The sequence below is a fragment of the Columba livia genome, chromosome 1, assembly GCF_036013475.1.
Source record: "Columba livia isolate bColLiv1 breed racing homer chromosome 1, bColLiv1.pat.W.v2, whole genome shotgun sequence".
In the NCBI taxonomy this organism is placed as follows: Eukaryota; Metazoa; Chordata; class Aves; order Columbiformes; family Columbidae; genus Columba; species Columba livia.
Genome location: NC_088602.1, coordinates 208,373,629 through 208,394,802, shown reverse-complemented (window position 1 = coordinate 208,394,802; position 21,174 = coordinate 208,373,629).

Genomic DNA, 21,174 nt, shown 5'->3' with positions numbered 1-21,174 from the left:
TCTAAGAGGACGCTGAAAGATTGAAAAGTGAGTCATTTAAAGATCATTCTAGGTCACAAAGACCTTTTCCTAATGCACTGCAAATAGAGGAAGGCAGGTTTTGTGATTGCAACACTGGGCTTGGCTACAGGCTCAGAGCATGTTTTGTATCTATTAATTACAGGACTCCAGGTGATCAATTTTTGCAAAACAGGTAAATGATTCCCCTCTTTCCTGGCTGGCTGTTCTAATATTCAGATGGTCATTTCTTTGAGGCACAGATTGCCTGTCTGGTGAGAGTACAACGCCGAGGACCCATGCTACACCCAGCAGCCAGCTGTAAATCACAGCCACAATGAATAGCATCAACTGAACCAAAAGAGCATAACACACCACCTCCAAACCCACAACCATCGTCATTTCAGCCAAAAGAATTTTTGCTTTTTGGCATTAGTCATTTGCGACTGTGATCACACTGTTTGTAACTGGGATGGTTGAACTATTTGCAGAAAGGGCTCCATTCTGAAGGAGCACAATCTCGGTATCTAAGGGAGGAATGTACTTTGAGCACAGAATCTGTTGTTCAGGTTGGAAATAGAAATTATGAGCTCAAGCAAAGACTCAGTTGAGATCTCAAACAAAGACTCAGTTGGGATCAATTTTAGTAAAAAAGGGAGAGGATTTGAAGCTACAAATCCTGAGTTCAAGCCAGTTTTGCATTCCTGCTGAACTGAGCAATGTGCTTTGACCAAATGGAGATGACCAAGGGAACATCATGACGGCAGCTGAGCATGAGATGGGTGTGAACTAGAAGGGAGACGTGGGATTACTGGGGAAAACATGAAAGGGGTTAACAGGTTAACGGACAACAGTGTGGAGTAAAAATATTAGGTGGCTCCCTAAACAGAGTCTTGGATACATGACTGTTTTCAAAGGGAAATGCTGGAAGCAGCTGTTCCTGGAGATACTTTCAATGTTGGGGAGGCCAAATGCTATGGGACGTGCTGAGCACTTGCGTTAGTCGGGAGGGACAGCTCTTTCCCATATGTTATTTATCTACTTTGCTCCTCTCCCACTAACATTTTCTCCCCTTTTTGGCCTTGAATGTCTTAACACAGCAGATACACCACTGTGTAGAAAAATCTCCCCAAGGGGTTGTGTTTCACAACCATCTACATCCCTCAGAAATGACATTTCCAGAGCTGAGGCAGTATACTGAGCCTTGGAACAATCTAACTCTTGAGCTGGGCCACAAAGGTTACTGATGATTCTACAACCTCAGAAGTTCTCCATACCCTAGAACAGGTCAGAGAAGCTGAAGAAATAGCTTCCTCTGAATGGGATCCTGATAATAATGTAGGAGAGCTCCTGAGTCCCCAAAAAAAGAGAAAGCTGCAAGAACAGAAAACATCTCCTATGAATCTTTCACCTTTTCTTGTGTACAACCAACTGTACAACCGACACTGTGCATCAAATGCATCCTTTTCAGCATCTCCTCTTGGAAAGAGGTGATTGGTTTTTGAACACTGATTTAACTCCTTGTGTCATGAAAAAGGAGCATCTTCACTCTTCTGGTGGGTACACTGAGACACGGAGCACTTAACTCATGGTCTGAGACAGATTCATACTCTGTCCAAATCTCAGCGACAAATAGGATCAGCAAACAACAAAGCTTAAAGGGCCTTGGCAAAATCACCTAAACCATTCCCTCTACTCAAAGCCGAGACCCCCTAAACCCTTGTTGTTCAGAGCTAATACTAATATCAGCTGTTTATTTTTTAAAAAGCCCCAGTTTTAAAAGCCCCCGATTCTTGCATATTTCCTTCTTCAATAAACTTAGATGAGTAGCAGGTACGTTTCCTCTTGTCTTTGGTTTTCTCTATTCTTCTTGAGCACAGAAAAAAAAGAGATAGATGCAGGGTTTTTTAATTGTCCAAAGATACCACTGACAAATTGTTTAGTTGTTATTGACTCTCAGTTTCACTGCTTTTGTTTTTTCCTATAGAAGAAAAGGCCATGCTGGAGGAATACTTATGAGACTGCACAACAAGGAAATGGCTTGTAAAAGTATCTACAGCAAAGCACACCACAGACATGTCTATTTGCTAAGGAGCAGGACCAAGTTACTGAATCTCGGGAGCCACTGATGTATGCAGTAATAGCGTGAAATCAAGCTCCAGAATAAAATGTGCAGTCAGGCAGAGACCCGAATGAAATGTCATTGCGGGATACAAATGAAAAATTATCAAAGGATAAAATGAAACCCATCAAAACACAATGTCCTTCAGTTTGTTGTTTTTATTCTAATTCAGAAACATTTGAGTTTCATCTCCTGCCAAGCCTTAAACAGAGGCAGACTTGTATGTTGTATTTCAGGCATTCTTTCCTCACTCTTTTGTTCTGATTTTTCTTTTTAATTCAATTTTTTAAAGCAAATCCCAAAAAAAAAAAAAAAAAAAATAAAGAAACAAAAATCCGCCTTTGTTTCTAATCTGAGCAGTTTTCCCTTTGCCTGCAGGCTCAGCCCTCAAACCCTCACCCATATTCAGACCATGCTCTTTGACCTCCCACATTACATCTCCCAATAGCTTCGCCTTGAGCATCCTTGTGTTAAGCCTAGAGTTGGGGTTGGGACAAGAGGATCTGTGTAAGAAAGATATCCAGGCTTTCCTGGATTCCACCTGGCCCCTATTCTTTTCTTTCTCCTCTGCCCTATATTGGTAAATTGTTTGAAAGAGTAATTGCCCCAGTTTTAAACATTTACACGTGTTTCTCCTTTCGCCATGGTTGCCAGCTGTGTGGATCTTATTACTCTTTTGCTTGCTGCATGACCGAGCTCTCTGCTCTGAGAAATCACTTCCTTGCATCCTCGAAGGGACTTGCAGGGAGGAATGCAGTGGCTTTTTAACCCATTCTGCAGAGATTAGACTGAATTATTTATTGAAGCACAGGATTTCCAGGACTGGGGACTAGTCTTGTATCACTAACAGAAGCTGCCAGCTGACTCCCTGGGGCAAGGAGGGGAGACTCTACTAACAGAGAAGGGGAATTATTTCCTAGAGGTGATTTAACTAATAAAGCACATTCAGATTATGCAAATGTCCTTCTCCCTGCCTGTACACTACTCAGGATGCAGGCTTGGTACAAGCCACGCTTGAAATGGTGGGAAGCAGCTCTGGAGACACGATTTGGTTTCTTTTTGTAGGTATTTGGGTCCATGTTAAAATTTCTACCTGTTGCACTGGGTTGCACATGTTGTTCCTGTGGATGGACAGTCCTGGGTGCCAGCTGGTAGAAGGGTTTTCAGAAGATGGCTCTGGACATGGCTCTGCCAACCTGCTGGCTCACCAGGAGGCAGCCACCACTTGAGTTTTGCAGGGTCATTTTATGTGGGAAGTTCTGGCAACAGTTTTGTCCATTGGGCATCATAAAATGGGAGGGGACTGAGATCGCTTGGGTAGAGCACTGTGACATCTCAAGGCTGCCAGAACTCGGCGGGGACATACCCTGAAGCACTGGGTCTTGGTGCAGGCAAAGACAAAGAGTTTTGTGGGGGAAAAAGTCTGTTGCAGAATGTGGTGAGATTTCTGAGCCTGACTGATGAGGAAATCTCAGAAGTACTCCAGTAGTCAGCAGCTTGGTCTTGTGTGGGATGTAGTCCATCACGCACAGGGATCTGATCTGCACATCTCGTTCCAGTCATCACTTGGGCCAGTCACACAATTCATCACAGAAAACCATGGAATTGCCTCTGTTGAAATCAAGGTTTAGAATATGTGGAGGTGTTTTTCCATTGAGGTTTTATGCTCAGGGCCCTTCACATTTTTTTTTTTTGTCATAGTCATTTCTTAGCTCTGCTGGTTAAGACAATCAGATATTCTCCTCTTTTTGACCACACAGATCATTTCAAGCACATATTATTGCGTTGCTATGGTTATATTAGTATTGCAGATTGCCTTTGTATTTGATTAAAACCCAAAACCAATTCTTCATATGCAACCAAGTGTTCTAACATAATGATATCATGATTGTTTTTTCTAGCCAATAACAAACATCAACCTTGCTAGGTAATAAGAGGGTTGATGTGTACTAATCTACCCCAAAATTCAATTCCCTCCTCTGAAGAAAATTTGTAGTCAGTTAAAATTTAGCTGCTTAACTTTTAGCTGGGTAGAATTAAGAAGAAGAATGTCGGCTGAAGCACTCAAAATATTGTATTTTCAAGAGAACATGCTTTTGCAAAAGTGCGTAAGATGAATGGTGAACAATTGTTGAAGAAAGGGCTTTGGGGTCAAACTATTTAAACCCCTTGCAGGTGAGTTGATTTCTTAATTAACACAAGTCCCAGCATAGGATTTGGGAGAAATAACATTTTTTTTGTCAAAGGTTCAAAATGCTGATCCTTCCTGCTAAGGTAACAAGAACCACAGAAAGTAGCTATAAACCTCCTGCAAACATGCTCTAAGAAAAATCAGGGAAAATGAAACTTAGCAAATCCATTTTGAAGGCCAAAAATTTGTCTAAGGGAAAGATACTGATAAAAAAAAAAAAAAAGAAAAAAAAAAAAGAAAAAAGGGCACTTTGAGAGTTAGTCAGGGTTAAAATTAAGGGCACAAGAGCAAATTTTAAGCACCTGTCTTGTACATCATATTGAAAAGGCAAAGGAATACAGAAGCCTCACCACTTCTCTGAATTGTTTCTGTCCACTTTATGAATCAGCTGTGTCCATCAATCCAACCTGAAGAGACAAGCAAAAGGTTTGCAAAGGCGATATGAATCATGTGAATGGCCTGAGGAGAGAAAAACACTCTCCAGCTATCCCAAGGTACTTTGATTTTCTTACACGAGCATTAATACTTATTTTTCAGCAAGAAAACCATCTGGAATGAAGCAATATTAAGTACTCCAGAGGGAAAGCACAGTAGCTGTATCTCTGAGAACATCATGCCTGTGCTTAGGGGTACATTAAACAGAAAATGGGAGCCATGAAACCCCCTGCCTAATGTCCATACAAGGCATAATGATAATAAAAGATACGGAGAAGTGAGCAAAAGGAAGAGTATAGTGGAAATAGGAGTCTGTCTAGCTGATGGGACTGTCTGGACCCTGATATCACAGGTACTGAAGGAAAGGGTTCAGATAGACACACTGTGAGCAGAGGCATCAGAGGTTAGTTCAGAAGTGTGCAAAGCTAGGATGATCTGAGTAAGACCAGTGACCATCAGAGTGTGAGCAGCCTGCCTGAGATGCACTTGAGTCATTCTGCTCTCTTCAGAATTACCTCTTTTGACTAATATTTGGTTTTTTTTTTTCCTTCTAGCACTACCTGCTCAGCAGAGTGTGAAAGTCTAAAGACATTGTTGGAAAAAAATGTCTCAGTATGACACTGTCCCTTTTCATCCTATGGAGACCATGTCCATGCTTGAATAAGGAGAAATTGAGGGATTTGCAGTTGTGATGACCCAAGGGGTGGCCATGGCACAGTTGTGTTAGGTATATATCTTCAGATCTCCACATCTTCAAATGACGAAAGTCGTGAAGAGGTCTGGGTGGGCTGGAGGGACTCTGAGAGCAGATCTCAGGCTGGAGTGGACAAGCCCACCAGGAGGCCTATTAAACATCAAGGCAGGGCTGTATTTCTGTCTGGGTCCCAAAGCAAACTGGTACTGTAGGGTTCAACAGCCTTGCTGGACTCAGCCCTGTTGCAAAGGGGATTTGGACTACCCAGCGTAGCCTGGGAGTCAGATGAAAAATTCTGGTGTACATGGTGAGTGGTCATAGATGCTGTCAGCAGGAACAGCTCAATGACAGCTGTTGTTCATCTGAAAAACCTTCCTTGTTGCCTGGACAGAACCCTCCCCTCAGAAATATGAAATTCAAGGACATCATCTCCTATTTTCCTGCCCAAAGGGAGCTCATTATCCACGACTTGCTGGGGTGCGGTGGTCCTACCACCAGCCTGAGTCCATGAGCAGGGCTATTCCATCCCAGTGTCTTTGGAGAGTGACTCTTGAGGCTCGTGGTGACTCCTGTTCATGTTTGGGACTGTTACAATGCAAAATCTCAGCAACTCTTCTATCATTCCAGCCCTGAAGTGTTCAACACCACCACCTCCCACCCTAGCCTCCTTCGAGTTCCCTCTTTTGGGACCAGTCTCACTCAAGGAGCTTTGAAACAGAGGGAATTTCTGCAGCAGGTATGCTCAGGCAGTGCTGCTTTCTTCCTTTTCCCACCTCCCCCTCTTCTTCAGTCACAAATAAACGCACACAAATTCACCTAATTCACAGGCTTCTCCTGCCCTCAGCTGGCTGCACACCACAATGCAAAGTGCCCAGTTTGCAAAATCAGAGTAAATCACAGAGTCAGCTTGGCTGGAATGGAAGAGGAACCTTCATCTCATTTATTGTATAAATAGTCCTACAATTACATTCGGCTCTTTGAAGGCAACCACGAGGCCAATGTGGCCCCCAGTGAAAATGAGTTTGGCAACCCTGCATTACAGCCTCTGAAAATCAGGGTCAAGAGAGATTCAGCTGATCACATGCTGGTATTAATGGTGAGCTCAGACATGACCATTCCCACCACCTGCATTGACTGGACCTCCCCCGCAGTAATGGGAGATCAGACACAGATTACACAGAGAGACCCTGATGGTGAACATGGAGACCCCACGAGCATCTTCACCTGTGAACTGAATTGCAACCACAGGCTCTAAACACTGTTTAGGCGACTGAATCTCCTCTCTGGTATCCCTTCAGGTGCCCTAGCACATCCAAAATATTTCCTCAGGTCTAGTGGACATAACACAGGACCTACAGGAAACTTGCATGCTTCTGAAAGCTGGAGGTTAAAAAACAGACCATGCTGTCTATGCAACTGTGTTGCACTTCAGGTTTCCTTTGTAGTCCGGAGAATGTAGCCATAGGGTTCAGCTGTCCTTGTCCCAAAGGAAGTCTCTCAAAAGGGTCTGTTCTTGAATGTCTGTCATTTCTAAGGACTCAAACCTTCACCTTCTCCAGATGTGCAATGAATACAGGCTCATGCTCACTCTGATTCCCCATTTCTACAGAGGAAACTGATGCTTTTTCTTCCTGCACAGACCTCAAGCTACTTCAGCTACAGAAGAAGTCCTGCTACTGAGCTGGTAACAGTAACCCACTCAGTGCTACCAAGTCTGAGGGGGTCGAGGTCTTTATCTGTGTTGCTCATTGATCCTGTCTGCCCCACACCAGGCAGTTCTGCAAAGGAAAGCAGGGATGTTGCTGCATAAGAAGTAGCCGAGGTCCCTCCTTACAGCTTCTCAACCTGGGACTGTCACCATGGACACGGCCATGAAGTTGGTGAAGGGCTTAGGGGGGAAGATATATGAGGAGTGGCTAAAGTCACTTGGTTTATTCAGTGTGGAGAAGAGGAGACTGAGGGCAGAGCTCATGGGGCTGCAGCTTCATCACAAGGGGAGCAGGAGGGGCAGGTACCAAGATTTTCTCTTTAGTTACCAATGACAGAACCCAAGGGAACAGCAGGAAGGTGTGCCAGGGGAAGCTTAGGTTGGACATTAGGAAAAGGCTCTTCAACCAGAGGGTGCTGGAGCACTGGAACAGGCTCCCCAGGGAAGTGTCACAGCCCCAAGCCTGACAGTGTTCAAGAAGAGACTGGACAACGTCCTCAGACACATGGTGTGAACTGTGGGGGTGTCCTGTGCAGGGACAGGAGTTGGACTTGATGGTCTTTGTGGGTCCCTTCCAACTCAGGACATTATATGATTCCATGATTCTATCAGTATGCAAGGAGCTACGGGTTGTAGGCAGAAATGGCTGCCATCAGTTTGCCTGCAACCATGTTCCTGGTGCCAACAGCTCCTCTGACAACACCACCTGTGGTAATTAGCTGCTGTTCTGGAGATCCCACAGATGGAGGTCAATGGAGGAAATTTAAAGCAAATGTTCCTGGGGAAAGTGTGGTGGGAGGAGCTTCTGAGGAGGGGAACAAAAGCTGCTTCACCCTGATGAGCAAGCAAGTGTTGCCTGGGGATGCTGTGAGCACCTTCATGGTGGGGGGAGAGAGCTTCTCAGTCACACTGTCAGCAGTACCTGCAGTGGTCAGATGTCTGACTCTGGAGGTGGGTGGGGAGAGTGTCACTGTGGGTGTGGAAAGGGAATCTGGTCTGGCTTCTCTGCTGTCCAGACTGTTTGGCCATGCTCCTAGGAGGTAACATCAGACAATGAGGTGGTGAAACACTGGCCCAGGTTGCCCAGAGAGGTGGTGGATGCCCCATCCCTGGAGACATCCCAGGCCAGGCTGGATGGGGCTCTGAGCAACCTGAGCTGGTGAAGATGTCCCTGCTCATGTCAGAGGTTGGACTCTATGAGCTTTGAAGGCCCCTTCCAACCCAAACTATTCTATGATTCTATGTAGGCAGCGAAAGATGCCTGAGATCCAACACTGCAGCCACCTGGATGGTTCACCTGGACCAACCCTGGTCTCCATTCACTCTCTGGGCTCCTGCAGAGGAGGATTCACAGCTGAGGTTTCTCCAAACCAGGGCTCTGTAAGAGTATTTTTGGATGTTTTTCCCATGTTTGTTTTCAAGACAGCAGTCTGCCCTCAGCAATGCAGTCAGGGAGAAGCTGACACCAGCAACCTCCACCAGCACCATGGGGAGCCTTCCCTCACCACCCACCCAGATGAGGTCAAATGCAGAGAGCACAAGCACCGACAGCCAGAATTAGAGGACAGAAGAAGGCAATGCCTTCACATAGCCCTGCTCCATGTTACACCTGCTATTGGGATGGGTAGAAATGCAATTTGACATTTCTTAGGAGAAAAAGAATAACTCCTGAAAGTAAGCCCTACAGCTGGAGAGTCAATCTAGGGACAGAGGGTAAATGGTACCAGAGGGTAAATGGTACCAGAGCCCTGACAGTTTCTACAACAGCCTGATGACAAACCTGAGCCAGGCTGGACACCTGGAACACAAGGACATAGCAAGATAACAGCAAAGGCAGATGTTGCACAGAAGGTTCAATACTTTTGGGAACATAAAGTGGTACCTATGACCTAAACAATTTCCCTATCACAGGCAATTAATAACACGTGATTTTGCTTTGCTTTGTGAAAGTCATATTTTGTTATGTGGTTTGTTTGGGTTTTATTTTTATATTATTTATTTGACTAACCCTAACTTAGAGATGTGTTTCTTTCCTAGAGAGCAGCTGTGTTGAGTTTGGGAAAAGGATATCCCTTCACTGATTTATTCAACCCTCAGTGCCCCAGTCTGAACGCAAATGTTACTCAGGGAATCCCCCCTCCAGAGTTTATCTTTCCCTGGGAATCCCCTAAATTTGGGAAAGCCAGATGTTAGAAAGGGATATTTCATTAAAACTACCACGCGAGGGCAGCCTCTTCCACCTTCCCATGCTAAAAATTCCCCTTCAACCTCCCAAATCCAGCCTAAAAGGCTCTTCAGTTTGTTTAAAGTCCCTTGGTGATAATATCGCCCTGGTGACACTGACCGCTGGCTGATTTCCAACAAGAGATGTACAAATATGGCCCCATTATAAAAAATGTCATCACAGGTCTTCCAAAAAAGATGCCTGGGGCTGTAGGAATGTTGTTTAAAGATGATGTTGACAATATTCCCACATCTCAAATTGTGAATGCTGAAAGTGTCTGGCTAAAATAAACATAATTAATGTTACTGCTGCTGGGTAGTGGTGTGTGTAATGCTGTGTTCCTGAGAAAGCTGTCTCCAGCAGGCACAAACCAGCGTCTTTTGGCTCTTACACCAAGACCCACTACCTCCAGCAGATAAATAAAAGCTGATTTTGCTCTGCAGAGTTTGCAGCAGATTTATCAGCTGCTGTTTGAGGGAGTCACCGCTGGAGGGGGAGAGAACATCTCGCTGAATTATACACATGGGTTAAATATTTGCCCTGGCTAGTCTCCTTTTCTGATGTTCCCTGGACCCCCAATTCGTGCACTCGCATCCCAATGGAGGTAAAAGACCTGTATTCATGGAGCAGAGATCAGCAGAAAAGGGTGCAGAGTGGCTTATTTCCCTGGTCATAGCGCTGGTACAAACCTGATGTGTCCAAGTTGGCAGCCCTGAGCGAGAAGGAATAGCAGTGAATATCATTAAGTAAACTTGTTTCTATGAATGCTCCTTAAAGACTGGTCCCATCTTTCTCCCTGGGGTGCCTTTAAAGAATTTGATGAAGTGTTATGCTTAAGCTCTGTGTATACGATTAGCCTCTGGAAGAAATATTCCTTCACCTCTCCAGAGAGAAAGGGTTTTTTTCCCATGAATTGAGCCTTCATCTACCAAAATATGCAGCATCCTCCCATGCTTGCTGTGACCCATGCACAGAAGATTTGCCAAAAAGGCCAGAGCCCAACCTGATGAACTATCACAGACCCGGCTGTGTCATTTGGCACCCGGGTAAGAGCTGAATTTGTGCAGAAAATCAAATCTTGAGCTTGATTCCCCAGTGCCTCCAGTTTGAAGAGTGTCCCAGCAAGTTAATCAGGAAGATTATCAATTTACACCCACTTTGCTAGAGCACGAACAATTGGCTGAGTATCAGAGCAGTAGTGAGTCTGGCACCAGCCTTAACATGTTAAACAAATTAAGAGCTGGAATAAAAATAATTATATCTGACAGACCAATTTGTGGCTCAGGAGATGGTGTGATTTTAATTTGTTGGCAAGAAGGAGGGGGGTGCATCCAGTCGCTGCAAACCCAAAGATAACTGCTGTGTGGTTTATTGTGGTTCCGATCCCTCCAAATAAGAAAGGAATCATCAAGCATCTGCCACAGGTAGATAAACATGCAGAAGAAGAATTGGCAATTTATTGCAGAGAGATTCATCATCTCATCCTGGCACCAAGCTGAGGGAAAATGAAGCATGGGCTGAACGTAGATTAGTGTCAGGCCACCCCAGGAATGGTTTTGTAGACTAAAAGAAGAGTTTGTGAATATCTCTCCTACCTGCCATCTTCAGGGCTCAACAAGATTAAAACCAGAGGAGTCCACAACATGGAGAGATCTCCAGGCTAAGAGTGAAGGCTGAGTGATGGAGAGTTGATTATTGGCATTTCATTTGATCCAGCCTGTGCTGGATGAGCCAAATGAGCCAAAAGACACCCTGGCTCTCATCTTACCTACCCATCATCTGGGTGGAAGGACATTTGTCAGCTCCAGAGGTAAGATCTGCACATTTGTTTCAGTGTTCTGGAAGTAAACTTCTTCCTAAGGGTGTCTCCTTTTATGCTGGGAAATGGCCAGTAATTTATGTGAGCCCTCTTGCAAACAAACTGCAGGTGTGTATTAGCTGTTGTACAGAAGCGCTGCTATTGATCCTATAGAAAATCAGTCTGATAATATGACCATAATGATTTTATCTTGAGCAGAAAGAAAATTCCAGTGAAATACAAAACTAGACTGTGTGCAGAGGAAATACCTGTGAGGTTTCTGTACACAGCCAACATTTCAAAAGTTTCTCTGTTCCAAAGCTCGATTCTGTGTTCACAGAATCTGTGTCATGTTGATTAGGTTATACAAGTTGGGATAGATCTACCACTCGAGTGAGCAGGTACATTTAGAGTCATAGGAGAAAAAAAAAGCAGAATCATGGGTTACTGTATTGCCAATATGAAAGATGTAGAGGACAATTTATCAACCTGCCCAACAGAGCAGCTTCTAGACGTCTTCTTTAATCTTCTGCCCTTTTTTTTATGCTGTCTCTTCAAGTCTGAGACACCGTTGAGGGCTGCTCTCAGCTTACATTGTCATGACAGGAAATTTCTCATGGTGCTCTGAAAGCTCTGAAAGCAAAGAGGATGCAGGAGTCCTCCATAGCAGCTACTTTTTTGATTTAGAGGACAAAAGAACAGAAAGCTTGCTCAAAGGTTAATGTTCTTTATGGTGGGATGTCAAGCAGCATGAGGGCCTTGATGAAAGGTGTCTCAGAGCCTCTGCAATACCAGGTGCTTTGAAGGAGCACAGTTGAGTTGGACAAGACACCAGCAAATTCAAACCAAGCTGCCCTGTGCATTACACCTTCCTCTCAAATAATGGCGATTTGAAAGGTCTGAGCTGCTCCTACTTCTCCAGGGGTTTTCTCCTGCATTCAGTGCTTGTAAGATATATATAAGGAAGGGGGAGGCAGGGACAGCAACTGCTGAGATGTGATGCCTTGGAAAGCAGAGGGTATGACCAGAGAGGATCTGCAACCAGCTCTTTTCATTTTTTAAGCAACAATGATCTTGAACAAGATCAGTCCATCTTTTTCCAGCTACTTCCCTTCCTGCACGCTTTATCTGATACGACCATTTAATTGAAAGGTTTGGGGTCACTGTGTGAACCATATATACACTTGTAGCACCTTGAAGGTGCTCTCACAAGAGCCATAAATCCCTTGCACAAGAGGATGGCATTGGCTGATGTTGCTCAAAAGCTCTCCTCTGTGCAAAGGAGGATATCTCTCAGGACTGAGCACAGAGCATCCCCTTGGAGAGACTATTTATTTTGTGATGAAAGGCTTATCTAAGGCACATCTTATGGTGCCTGCTGTCACGAGTGAGATGCATTCAGCCTCTTGTTCTTCCAGTGAGAAGTTCCCAGCAGATGAGATCAGCTCAGTTCACATTTCTGGCTAGCACAATGAATCACAGTGTCACACTCACCAGGGCAAAGCACCACTTCACTCAAAAGTGAAGAATAACTAAATAAACACGCGCATTCAGAGAAACAGTCTAAGGCAGAGCAAAAGCTTAGCATTTGGTCAACAAACAGCCAGGACAAACCTGTTTTTATACAGGGGACATAACCCGAAGCATTTTAAGCTTTTAGGCCCTCAAACCCTAAACATTCAAGCACTGAAGCAATAAGGAGTCTGTAAAATGTCTATAAAGTTTTATTTATAGGCCATGTGTCGAAAGCTGAGAGACGGAGGAAAGAAAAAGAGCTCATTTTGCAAGATAGCAGGGCGGTGAGGGAACAGCAGTGATGGCAAACAGGGTCTCATGTCATGTTCTCCACACCCCTGGTGTCTAGGGAACTGCTATCAGGGATGGGTTAACTTCCAGCCAAACTTCACCATGATACCTGCACCATGGAAGTGGGGACATACCTGCAAGGAGGCAGTTTCACCAGAAAGCTACAGGACATGGTTGGCATGGACATTCCCCAGACGCCTCACACCACCTGGGAAGGGATTGCTGCAGGATGCTGCTGGTGTTAGTGTGGTAGGACAGGGTTGGGAAGGACTTGTTTCCATTTTCTGGTGGACTAGAGCCATTCCCAGCTCTGCCTTCTCATGCCTGTGCACACTGAAGGATGGAGACTCAAACACTTCCATAGTTTTATTTCAAGCAAGTCAAGGTTTCCCTTGTCCATCTTCTCCTGACACTGAAGGAGATGATTTGTTAATTTTTCTTCTATAACCAGCATTCTTCTCTTCCCCATACTGGCACCTTGGCCAGATGCAGGATGGAAGGAGAAGGCCCCCGGAGCTGTACTGCTTTAGGAAGCATCTAAAGAACCTCTGTATCATTTTGACAGACCCAAAGACACCTTGAAGGTACACAGACCTCAAGAGACATATCTTCCTTTTAGGACAAGCTGGCTCACACTCCATGCCAAAGGAGGTGGCAAATGAAGAAAGAAAAAAGCTGTAACTCTGTGAACTCGTAAATCACCAAAGTCCTGAAAGAGGAAGAACAAAAAAGTAAAAAACAACCCAACATGGCCTTTTTGGTTTGCAGATAAGCACAAAGTTTGGCAGGAAAGAGATTAGGGCTTTTTCCAGTCCACCTCTCAGTCGATAATCCCCACAGCAACAGAGCTCTGGGTTACAAACAACCACATACGTTGCCCCTGCAGAAGATGGAAAAAAAAAAAATGGGGCAGGGGCATGGGGCAGAGTATGCTTTGTGTTTAACTCTGTTTACTTGGTATTTCTTCAGGACATAAATTCTTCGCTACTGCAGAGATAATCATGGCCGTCACTACAGGAAAGTCCTGATTGATCCTGTCCACACACCTTCTTCTGCGAGCAGGACTGTCCTCTAGAGAGGCATTTTTGGTGTCTTTGCTAATTCAAAGCTTTTGATACCCCTGCGGTGCTTCTTGGGAAACTCCAGCCTCCCTCTATCAGCTCTTACCAACAGTGGAGAGTCGTTATTATTAACAACAGAAGAAAACTGCCAATTGTAGATGTGAGGAATTAAGCTGTCACCAACATTTAGAAATCAACATCAGACCATGGGAGGGACGGGGGTGGAGAAGGACGGTTGTACAATATCTGCATCTGCAGCTTTTGATGCCCTCCACGGTTACTCCTGGGGTGGCCTACATCCATCCTGAAAATAAATGAAAGTAATAGTAACAGTAATTATTATTATGTCAAAATAAATTTAGAAATAAATTAAATATTTACATTTCTTAGAAAGACATACACAGTGTCACCAGAGATGCCCAGGATCCTGCCAGGCACCCAAGTGCTACTCCAAAGGATGCAGGTCTTCCCATGGGCCTTGTGTCACATCTGCCAGCCCTATGTGAACATCATAGATACCCTGAAATGTGTCCAGTGGCACCAGATAACTGTGTTCAGGTCACTTGATCAAGTCCTTGTAGCTCTTCCTGGAGCACAGAAACCAAAGAATCAAGAGGGAGAACAAATGAAAAGGACCAGGGATGACAGATAAACAGAGCAATAAATTCAAGCTAAGGAAAGTGAAAGAAGGTGAAGAGTCAAGTGTCCTCCCATACCCTAAAGCATCTTCCTGCTGTCCATCAGGGCTGAGTTTGAGGACGCAGGAGGCCAAGGGGGTAACAAAAATGTTCTAAAATCAAGCATCTTTCTCCAGGGTGCATGTTCGGGGGTGGGGGATGGCAATGAAAAGACTTTATGACTCCAGGGAACATCTCATAGAGACAGTGTAAATAAAAGGTGAGAAGTGCAGCAGGAACTGCATCAGGAGCTTCTGGAGAAGATGCTTCTCCCACCTCTGCAACTCTGTGGGGTTGTCATATGCAGGAGCAGGAGCTGGACTTGATGGTCCTTGTGGGTCCCTTCTGACTCAGTACATTCTATGATTAGATGATTCCCATTCTCACTGTGATCAAGGGAGGACAGAGCCTCGCAAAGCCCCTCCTGTCCACCCTCAAATGCCTTGGCCATAATGAAGTTCCCACCCCTACAGCCCAGTGGTGTGAGGAAGACAGATCTTCATCTGACATCCCCGACTTCCACAGGGAAAATAAGTTAAAGCAGAGACAGGGAGGGGGACGGGGGACAGGACCTCCCCTTCCACAGCAGGGGGATGTTTTCTTATCTGCAGCTGATTAGATTTGGGCAGAGTTCTTCTTTCCAGAGCCCTTCTTGCAGCAGCGGTGGGGAGGGGGTTGCTGGAGGCTGCAGTGGTACATGACGCGGTGACAAGGAAGCAGTGGCCTCGGTGACAGCACCAGGTTGTGAGATGTCGGGACACACTCTGTCCCCGGAGTGATCCCAACCCTCTGCAATGCACAGATGGCTCCTTTCCATCATCTGACCTCATTGTTTAATCTGACCTGATCCGGCGCTGTAATCTAACAGCCATTTTAATCACCACTATGAAGCTGAGATTGTTTCCCTGGGCTCCACCTCGAATTCCTTCCCCGTGAGGGCACACGCACAGCCCGGATGCCATCCATCCAAGGGGACATCCTCAGCTAACTCCTACGTGGGAGCTGCTTCCAGTTGTTATAGAGCAGACACTGCTGCTCACAGCCCTCGCTGTTGTCTGCAATAAAAGGAAATTTTCCATTGCATTAAATCAGCAGAAGTTTCTCCTGTAGTTGCTACAGGTGCTCCTGAAGATGTAGGACACCCCAGACACCTGTTCTAAAGGATTCTAAGACCCCTGGCAATTTTTGATCAACACTTCAGTAGCATTTGGGAGGCAGTTTTGAAATATCTGGTGGTTGGGGAAATGGCCTTGGTCGCAAAATACTTGGATTCACATCGTGACCCTACCAAAGCGACCCTGTGCATGACCTTGGTCAAGTAATTTGGTCTTGATGGCAGCATGTAAATTGTAGGAAGGTTTTCCCAGTTTCGTTCTCTGCATTTAGCTCTGGTCCTTCTTGGGGACTGCGTTCAGACTAAGGCAGCGAGCAGTGATCCTCAGCCCATCATGGGAAGGTAGAAAAGAGCACAGCTCCTAGGGAAGCTGCAGTGGTCTCCAGTTCCCTGTTTGCAGATTGAAACCTCCTTGCTTCTGTTCTCCTGTAAAGGGCTCAGCCCAGCCCCTCCAGAGGTTTGGGGAAAAGTGGCTGGAAAGATGCCTGCATGAAAAAGACCTGGGGGTGTTGGTCAACAGCGGCTGAATATGAACCAGCGTGTGCACAGGTGGCCAAAAAGGCCAACAGCATCCTGACTTGTATCAAGAATAGTGTGGGCAGCAGGACCAGGGCAGTGACCATCACCTGTACTGGGCACTGGGGAGGCCAAACCTTGAATCCTGGGGTCAGTTTTGGACCCCTCACACCAAGAAAGCCCTTGAGGTGCTGGAGTGTGGTGAGAGAAGGGAACGGAGCTGGGGAAGGGGCTGGAGCACAAGTGTGATGGGAGCGGCTGAGGGACCTGGGGGGTTCAGCTGGAGAACAGGAGCTGAGGGGAGACCTTCTGATCTCTGAACTGCCTGAAAGGAGCTTGAAGCCAGGGGGCGTTGGGCTCTGCTTCCAAGTAACAAGCAACAGGATGAGAGGAAATGGCCTCAGGTTGTGCCAGGAGAGTTTTAGATGGGATATCAGGAACAATTTCTTCACTGAAAGGGTTGTCAGACATTGGAACAGGCTGGTCAGGGCAGTGGTGGAGTCACCAGAGATGAGCTTCTCAGGGACATGGTTTAGTGCTAGTGTTAGATTAATGGTTGGACTTGATGATCTTGAGAGTCTCTTCCAAACAAAATGATGCTATGATTCTATATCCATGGTTAATGCAGCAATGAAGAGATGGGCAGACACACAAGATAGCTGAATATGGCTGTAGGCACTGATGAGTCCCAAAGAACTGCATCCAAATCAGGCCTCAGCCCACACTACAGCATCTGTGACAGTGCTGCCTGTACCCTGGCAAGTACAGCTGTACGTACACACACACATCCCTCCATATAGCCAGGAAGGATTTTTTTCCACCACCACCCCCTCTGCCCGCAGCCTCAGAGGGTGGGAAGGGACCTGAAAAGGTCACGTAGTCCATTATATCCCCGCAAGGCAGGATCAGCTCTCCTATGGCCCTCCCTGACAGATGTTTGTGTAACCTGCCCTCAAAGACCTCCGGTAAAGGAAAGCCCACATCCTCCCCCCCAGCTATCTATCTGTTCCTCCCCTCTCTGGGGTAACTCAGAGGATTTTCCCACGCTGTCCGAATTACATTGCATTACCCCAAGCTATAGGGAACTACTCCGCTCTCATGGAGAGCAGTTGCTGCAGCTCTTTTCCCAGACTGAACAAGTAGAAACTATTTGCTAATACCTTTGCAGCAAGGAAAAAAAAGATATTCTAGGCTGGTTTTGCCTCACATTAACACACAGCCCCTAGTTCACAACCCTGTCAGCATCTAGGAGAGGACATGGCTCCATCAGGATCTGTCTGGCAGCAGAAATGGTCCCAGCTCTTGCTCTTCCAAGGAGCAGACCCATGCTCCCTGAAATCTGATGGTGAGAAGCAAGAATGAAATGTTATTTCCTTTCTGACCCCACGCCAGTCTAATCTGGGATGCCGCTTGTTCAATTGCCTTGTTCTGCACATTCTGCCCTACTATGGTCTCTCCAAATCTTCTGTTTCAATAAACTTTATCTCCACCTTTCTCTGCATGCCTTGCTGAAAAGATGCTGATAGTGCTGCTTCATGTTCCTACAAGGAATATCAAGTGAAGGTGAATGTTGCACAGAGAAGGTCCAGCTTCCCAAACACCTTGGAGTTCTTCATCTTTTGTCCTTCCACCATGGATAATTTACTCTGGATTTCCTCTAAAATTAAAGAGGCTGGCAGTTGGCAAGCAAATTTTATGCCGAGGCTGATGGCTGGTGGAAAACCCTCTGGCCATTGTTCAAGATGACACTTTGTTATTTGGGTGTTGATCCCCATCCGCAGTGTTTCCCTCTTCAGGGTCAGCATCTCCTCTAGCCCCAGTTTAATTTTTGCCACCATTTCTTTTAATGAAACTGCTGAGACTACACCCAAGACATTTTTGTTTTTATTCTGGTGGTGAAGTTGTTATATTTTGCTGTTTTCTCTGCAATCAAGTTTGCTACAAATGCAGCGTAATTCTAGGAATCCCACGATACACCGTTATTGTGGCAGCTGGGACTTTATCTCAAAAACGCATACTTCATATCAAATTCAAAGACTTAGCAATACCAATTTCTGTTTCCTAAGGTATTACATCGACTTTCTTGCTGAAACAATTTTCACTGCAATATTCTACTAGTGAAACTGCTCCCAGACGCCTGAGCTTAAACTACAGATTTGACTGTGAAGCCAGGTTTCACACTTTTTCCCAGGTGATTTTCTTTAGAGCCTGGAAATCCTAGGGGTTTTTTCTATGTCAAGTTCGCTTTATTTGATTTGGTAGGCTGCAAAGCAAAAACTGGATCTCTCTGTGGCCTAATTTTAAGCATGTTATACAAATGTTCTGTCACATTGGCCTCAGTATTGCTTGAGAAATATACACCTGTCCCCTTGGAAAGGTGTGGCTTCCAGGAACTACAGAAAGGAGGATGATTTCTTGGTGTAATGAATCAAAGCATTTAAATAAATATGCTCTTTTAGTTCTGAGGCACCTGTTAATTAAGGTCTGATTATAGTTTGGGGGTTGTTTTGTAACACAGTCACTGTTTTGCAGGGACTGGTGCTCTGCCAGGGCTGGCTGCACCGATCACACCCTGGGCATTCGGAGACCTCGGGAATCTGGGACCAGGTTCTTTTAAATGTACATGTATTTCAATTGCAGAAAAGCTTTCATACCCCATCTTCACCTCTCAGACCCATGGTACAGTTTGCCTCTCAGGTGCGATAGGCAAGCTGCAAGCTGTGTTTGCAGAGGGGTTAAATCATAGAATCATAGAATAGTTTGGATGTGAAGGGACCTTCACAGCTCATCCAGTGCCACCCCATGAGCAGGGACATCTTCACCCAACTTAGGTTGCTCAGAGCCCCGTCCAGCCTGGCCAGGGATGTCTGCAAGGATGGGGCACCCACCACCTCTCTGGGAAACCTGGGACAGTGTTTTACCACCCTCAGTGTCAAAAGTTTCTTCCTTATATCTGGTCTGAATTTACCCTCTTATAGTTTAAAATCATTACCCTTTCTCCTATCACAACAGGCCTTGCTAAAAAGTCTATCACCATCTTTTTTACAGGCCCCTTTTAAGTACTGAAAGGTCACAATAAGGTCTGCCTGGAGCTTCTGTTCTCCAGCTGAACACCCCAACTCTCTCAGCCCGTCCCCCAGCAGAGCTGTTCCAGCCTCAGATCATTTCTGTGGCTCCTCTGGCCCCTCTCCAGCAGGTCCATGTCTGTCCTGTGCTGAGGACCCAGAGCTGGACCAGCACTGCAGGGGGGTCTCACCAGAGCGGAGCAGAGGGGCAGAATCACCTCCCTCCACCTGCTGCCCACGCTCCTTTTGGTGCAGCCCAGGACAGGCAGATATAATAAGCAAATCAAGTCCTGCTCTTAGAAACCACACAAAAAACAGAGGAACAACCCCTTCCTTTCACTGAATTCTCTCATCTGATTTCAGGTCAGCCTGCCACTGCCACACCATCCAGGCATGTTCCCTATGCGTGGGCTTCTCCATGTTAAATGGACAACAGCCACAGGACTCGTGCTCCTCCCTCTGAATAATTCATAACCTCCACAGTGGCCTCAAATCATCTCCTAACCCTCAGCAAATATTTTTCTCTGCCTGGCCTCATCCATCTTGTTGACCTGTATCTGCTCTCACATAGTGGTGTTTACGTTCTTCAAAGAACCGAAAGCCGTTATCCTATCTTCGCCTTAGTCATAGTTTGGCCAGGACATATATATTTCTTTCTCCTTTTATTTTCTAATCTGCCCTCTCAAGTCTCTCCCTTCAAGAGACTGGTCTCACAGGCTGCTTGGGTTTCTCTGTTTACCTTGGACCAGGAACAACTTTTTGAAATCCTGATAACATACATTTTGCAAAGCTAGCTGTGAAGCAAGAGACTTTCACACTCAACAAGCTCATGGGTGGCAAATTGCCATGGGACAGCTGTTGAACAGAAAAGGGATTAGCAGAGCCAAGTGGATGCTTTTGAGCTATAAACCCCTTGTCCTTTGGGCATCTCTTCTCTGGAGGAGAGAATGATGTGGGTTAAGCTTTCCCACCCTGATTCAAATTACCTGGCAGGATCATAGCACAGATATTGTCAAGAAGCTCCTGTGAAAGCTGTTTGAAGAGCATGTCACAGAGCTGAGAAACGGGCAGGGCAATGTCTGGTCTCTAGACCCCAGGCTGCAGGACCCACTTTTGCCTGAGAAATGTGTCTTTTCCTGGGACTACAGGAGACTGGGATTTAGTTAGATGGCATACCAGCTGATGGAATGGTATAGAGATTGTCCCTTTTTACTGGGCACTGAAGAGGCTGCACCTCAAATCCTGTGTTCAATTTTGGGGCCCTCATGACAAGAAAGCCCTTGAGGTGCTGGAGTGAGTTCAGAGAATGGAACAGAGCTGGGGAAGGGGCTGGAGCACAAGTGTGATGGGAGCGGCTGAGGGGCCTGGGGGGTTCAGCTGGAGAACAGGAGCTGAGGGGAGACCTTCTGATCTCTGAACTGCCAAAAAGGAAGCTGGAGGCAGGGGAGAGTCTGTCTCTTCTCCCAAGAAACAAGTAATAGGACAAGAGGAAATGGTCTCGAGTTGTGCCAGGATGTGTGGATTGGATATCGGGAACAGTTTCTTCCTGGTAAGGGTTGTTAGGCATTGGAACGGCCTGTCCAGGGCGGTGGTGGAGTCACCATCCTTGGAGGTGGTTAAAAGATACATAGATGAAGTTCTCAGGGACATAGGTTAGTGCCAGAATTGGGTTAACAGTTGGGCTTGATGATCTTCAGGGTGTCTTCCAAACAAAATAATTCAATTATTCTATAGTCTTGCCCCTTCTAGGTATCATGCAATTGAGC